We start from the raw sequence: 6,003 nt of genomic DNA, 5'->3' as shown, positions 1-6,003 counted from the left end.
GCAGCAGAAATTGCGTTGCACGTGCGAGTCATATTTCAAGGCGCAATTTTATGACAAGGTAGTATGTCCCAATTTGATGGATACTGCGTGCAAAGTAGGCTACATACATTCTAGGGGCAGCTGTAGTACGTACGAGTAGTAAAAAGTACAAGTATGAGATTCGGAACGCAGCCCTTGGTGTAGCTCACATAATGCCTGTGGATGGGGCTATCGAGGAGGGGTTGGTGCTATAAGGTGTAGGTGCTTGTGGAGGCATTGGAGGTGGGGTGGGGTGGAGCACAGGTCCGGGGTTGCCATCGTCCTCCAGGAAGGTGGAAGGAACTCACTCGCTTGTTCCTGGCTGCTCCGGGGGAGACGGCAGTCAACGCCACCGTCGAAGGACCGGGACCGTACCCTGAAGCGTCGCCACCGCTACCCGCGTCGGGCCGAATGCCTCTGATATGCGCTAAAAGGCTCCCCAGGGCCTCCGACTGAAGACGTTTCCTGTTTCTGCTGCTGTCAAGGGGAGGGGGGAGGTAGACCCGGGGGACAGGGAGGGGGGAGGTAAACCCAGGGGACAGGGAGGGGGGAGGTAGACCCGGGGGACAGGGAGGGGGGAGAGGGGAGGTAGACCCGGGGGACAGGGAGGGGGGAGAGTGGAGGTAGACCCGGGGGACGGGGAGGGGGGAGGTAGACCCAAGGGACGGGGAGGGGGGAGCGTGAGGAAATTATGGAGACGGTTGGTGTTGATGTCAGAGGACCAGGGTATGGTTGTGCTTCTGCCCGGCCAAGACTGAACTCTTTCCCCCTGCTTACAGACGCAAGCTGGGTGAGAGTGAGGAGGGTGGAGGCGGGGCGAGGAGTGGTGGTGGTCGTTCCTCTGGCCCCTCCCTATCCCCTCTCTGCCACTTCTGGCCCCACCTCACGGACAGGAACATCCCCAACCCCTTACTCTGCCAGGAAGAAGGCTCCGGGAAGAAGGCTGGGGGTGGAAACCCAGGACCCCACCGGTTAGGGCAGTACACGGTCACCACAACCAAGGGGGTTCCTACCAAGGTGGCTGAGAGTCACTGTGGAAGCCATTTCATCATTTGATTATTATTAAGTCACTTTGTTTAGTGTTTGTATTTGATTATTATTATTATTATTATTATTATTATTATTATTATTACCAATATATGTTGTTTTTGGTATTTGTTTTTATGTTATTGATATTGGGCACTAGGGGCACACCTCACTCCAGTAGTATATACTGTACAGTAGGAGGCTGGAAATTGGGGTAAGGGTATGCATATGTTGGAGGACATATGATTTTTTACCACAGCACAGAACGTTTGAAAATTGATGATTTTTTCTTGTTCTCATGGATTAAACCTCACCAAAAGATGCATTTGTTTGGACACTGAACTTTCTTTGCCTAAAAAAAACCTTAAAAGTAAGTCTTTTAATAGTGCATCATGTGGCGTTGGTATGAAGTTAGGTTTGTTTTTAAGTCAACAAAACGCCACTATAGTCACTCTTGCCCCACTGAGCACCAATCCACTGAGGCCCACACCTCCAGCAGAACCTCTGGGGGATTCTGGAGGTGGGCAACACCCAGATGAGTCCCGGGTGCCGTTGAATCGGACCAGGGACCTCCCACTCCCTTCTGACAGAACCCCTGGACCCCTCTCAGAGCTCACACCCAGAGAACCAGGGATCGGGCCCCTGCTTTGCATCGTGGCCCTCCGGAACCGCAGCCGTCTGGAGAGGAGCCGGAGAGAGGGGTGTAGGGGCCACGGGAGAGGCCTCCAGGGGCCAAACAAGGCGGCCTCGACCACTGGGATGCTGGGCACAGCCAGGGACAGGGATGCAGACAGACACAGGAACTCAGGCAGAGACAGGGACAGGTGTGAGGACATGGATGGAGATGGGGAGGGAGACAGTCCACCGCCCCCCTCAGGCTCGGGGGTGTAACGCGTTCCGGGCGCCACGTTGCCACACTTACCCCGGAGATCAGAGTCTTCCTAGGGGAGGGGTTGGACACAGACGTGGAAGAGATGCTGGTCACCAACGATGAAGATGATGAGGAGGAAGAATGACAAGTTAGGATGAAGATGATCAGGGTGATGATGAAGATGAGGAGACGGAGGAGGAGTTTGAGATATGACAAGGAAGAGGAGGAGAAGCGGATAAAGATAATGATGATGATGAAAGTGTTCCTGGCAGCGATGATGTTGATAATGTTGATGATATTGATGAGGATGAGCATATAGTTAAGACACTGAGATGAAGAACAAAATGACTTCACTTGATCTTTATAACACTGACCTCTCGTGGACCTAAAGTGTATTGTTGTTGCTCACTGGAGCAGAAACATTGTTGAGGTTGTGGGTATACAGTACATTATTCAATACAGCTTGAGGCTGTTTTTATAACAGTGAATTGTGAACCAACAAACAAATCCTTATTTTCTAATGATTTTGCCTAGTTATTTTCACCACAAGACCAGTAGGGTAGAAGAAAATTATTACTATAAACATCTACATGCAGAGGTAAGCCCACCATACTAATGTACATACAGAGTTTGTCAAACAGCAGAGGGCAGGATATTAAATGTGAACACATACCTTGTTCCCAGTGGATGTTATGAATGTACACTATGTTATAGGTAATTGATCATGGCATCATATTACACATATCCCATTTCAAATAATGTAATTCGTAAATTTGTATCTTGTAAATTTGTAATTAGTAAATTGTGCATTGGAGTTTATCTTGGAGTCGGCAGCAACATTTCACTGTGACTGTACACATACACAAATAAAGAAATCTTGAATCACAAATCACATTTCAAATCAGGGTCATTCTCAATTACTTAGTCAACTATAAGTTTGATCAGAGCATGGTGTTTAAACCTCTTTCCCTGAAGAGGGAAACACTATGGCTCCAGCTCTAGAGTTCTTCTCGGGTTATAATATAGTTGGACGGACAGAAGCCCGTGTCTGTGGGTGTCTATCTGCCCAGGGCCCGATCCAGCTTTGGCTCAAATATGCTGCAGTATCTCAGTTTAAATGGCTCCCCGTCTTCATCTCTGTTTTACACTAGCCAACAAAGACCTTCAGATCCTTGGGAGTGAGGCACAGGAGCCAAATAAGGAAGGGACCCCTCAGACTATTGAGAAGCACCAACGGGTCCCGTCAGCTCCTTCCAAATCTATGCTCACCCTTTCTCGACCTTCCTTCCGTGTTTCTCGCCTCACTAAGCATGCTTCAAACAATCATGAATTAATCACAGAGTTTACCTCTGAAGTCTTGATGGAGGAGAGCAAGGGTGACGCACATGCCTGATGCCCACGTAAACACAGGGCCGAGTCACACGGCCACACAGGCTTTCTGGAAGAAGGGCGTGGGAGAGAAGAGACGGGAAAACATGGAGGACAGGTTGAGAGAGGAGAGAGTGTGGTGGGACTTTGAAGAGGGGAGATGGGTGGTGGTGGTGGGGGGGGGGGTTGTTGGGGAGGAAGCAAGGCACTAAGAGGCAAAGACACTGGGAGATAAGAAATGTCTCCTGATAAACTTTCAGTGCAATTTAATTATTGATCGAAAGAGGTTGAGAGAAGCAGACACGCTTCACCCATAATACAGAATTCCCCTGAGGGCAAACCCAGGGAGAAACAGAGAGAGAATGATGGGGGGAGAGAGAGAGAGAGAGAGAGAGAGAGAGGGAGAGAGAGAGAGAGAGAGAGAGGGAGAGAGAGAGACGGAACAGGTCAATGTTTATAACACCTTCACGGTAGCTCATATTTACATCGATCACTCCATCACTCTCAGAGTAAACGTGACATCACTGTTACAATAATACTCACGTATACGTACGTCTGTCATAACAATAGCCTATAGACAGAGTGTTGTTTAGACAAAGACATGGACACGGGATGACAGAACAGACTAAAAGGGCTGGAGACGTGAGCTTGAGTCTACCCAGACAGATCTGCAGGACCAGAGACATGGACAGGACAGGCTCTCTCCTCTCCAACAACATGGACGCTACCACACGTGCAGGACCACGGCAGACAGTTGTCTAATTGAAAAATATGTCTCCAGTTCTAGTCCTTTCATCCTAAAACATTAAGAACCAGGACACGTCTGCAGGATCCTAAAATAAAGTTCTGCTGCTCGTGTCGAGATACAGCATTATGTCCACAGGTAATGAGACAGACAAGTCATAGGAATATGCATAGTATACCAGACCATCTCCAAGAGTAAATCTAGATTGTTCTATAAAATCACTCAGATCATCAGCTGTCATATAAAGTCTACAGGTGCTGAGTAACATATAATATTGTTTTTTACCAGGGTTTTGTCAAAGTGGTATAATGCTCTGGTAAGGTAATTTGCTGTGTGCTGAGATACACAGGGGAACTCAATCAAAGCCACAGTCTGTAAGATGTTGGATGACATCATAGAAATCCAACAGCAACCTAACCAGCGGGACAGGTTTTTAATAATACAATTCTCTGTAAATATAGTTGCCTTTGTGCACCTATGGGTCAGATTATTTCAAATGAATGGGTTTACAGTAGCCTAGTTAATTTCCTTAATAGAAATCGTGCAGTCTGTGGCTTTCTGACAAGCAGTTTCAGTTAAAATGGCACATCGCCATGCATTCATATGAGCAACTGCCAATAACAAGTTTAGAGGTTACATAGCTTTTAATTCCTATAGATATACCCTGAATAAAACAGCATGCTGCTGTAGAAATTCAAATTTCTCGCTCGTCACAACGTCCAGAATGAAATGTACCGCTGGCTTGAGTGTGAGGAGCTGCTGTTGTCCCCATCTCCTCTGCTGCGGTAGGTAGGTGCACTGATGCAGAGTGTGTATGCCGTCTCCCTCCAGGATCCCTCCTCGAGCGCATCTCCAGAACTCCGCGTGCGGGATAAAGGAATTGGAAACTCATAACCTAGCGCCTCGTGAACGCATGCAGTCATAACCTTGAGTTGCACTCTGAGCGGTTCGGTGCTGCCGTGTTGGTGACATTGTAAGGCGCGTCGGGAGTCCAGAAGAACACATAGTAGATCACTAGAATGAATGCTGCTACGGATATGCATAGAAAATAAGCAATAGACATAGCCACTTTCACCCAAATCTTGGTGGCAATGTTGGCATTTTTCATCCGCTGGTCGCCAGGATAACTCGGCCTCCTCTTCATATCCCCGTTCTCCTTACCCCCAAGGCCGGCAACTGGTTTGTTCGCCTTCATCATACAATGATTCTATCCTTATATTCGTGCTTTGAATGTAGTCTGTTCATCTGTCAGTGTCCCGATTGCAAATCGTCCCCTCTCCGTTCCTCCTCTCGTGCAGTCTGCACTGTTGACCACGCAGTTGCGCCTTCTGAGATCGACACGGGACGATGGGCTACTTTTAACCCCTGTGTGTGTGGAGGGGCTGTGTGTGTGGAGGGTCTGTGACGGTGGAGCGCGCTGGCCACTCAAAGCAAAGCGCTATAATTTTATACGGATCAATTAGGGTGGAGCAAACACTAGATAAAGCATCGATTACCTCTAACATATTCAAGCTACGTCCATAAGACGCGAGTGTTTTGTCATATGAACGCTTGTGTGTCCTCGAGTGGCCTATACCACCACGGCCACTATACTTTAAGCGCTTTGATTTGTCTCAGCAGATGAGAAGCGCTACAAACTCAATGTATCATACGTCAATAGTAGGCTACTACTAAATATAGTAATACTAAAATCCTACTGAATGTTTTGAAAGGACTGAGAAGCCCATAATGATCTCAAAGGAAGGAATCTATGCTATACTCACGTTTCTGTTCTCACAAAAATAGAAGCATCAACACAAAACATTTCTCTTCGGTTGAATCAATCCATGCGCAAGACATTCAGCTTGTGCAACGGGCATGAACGTCTGCCTACAAACGCACTCAGGCGGTCTATTTCTAGGCTGTAAGCCTACTCCAAATCACTGATACTGTACTTCACTGATAACCAGGCAAATACATTTATTGGGTATAAGAA

Source organism: Borostomias antarcticus (assembly GCF_949987555.1).
Source record: "Borostomias antarcticus genome assembly, chromosome: 1".
Lineage (NCBI taxonomy): Eukaryota > Metazoa > Chordata > Actinopteri > Stomiiformes > Stomiidae > Borostomias > Borostomias antarcticus.
This window is presented reverse-complemented; position numbering follows the sequence as displayed.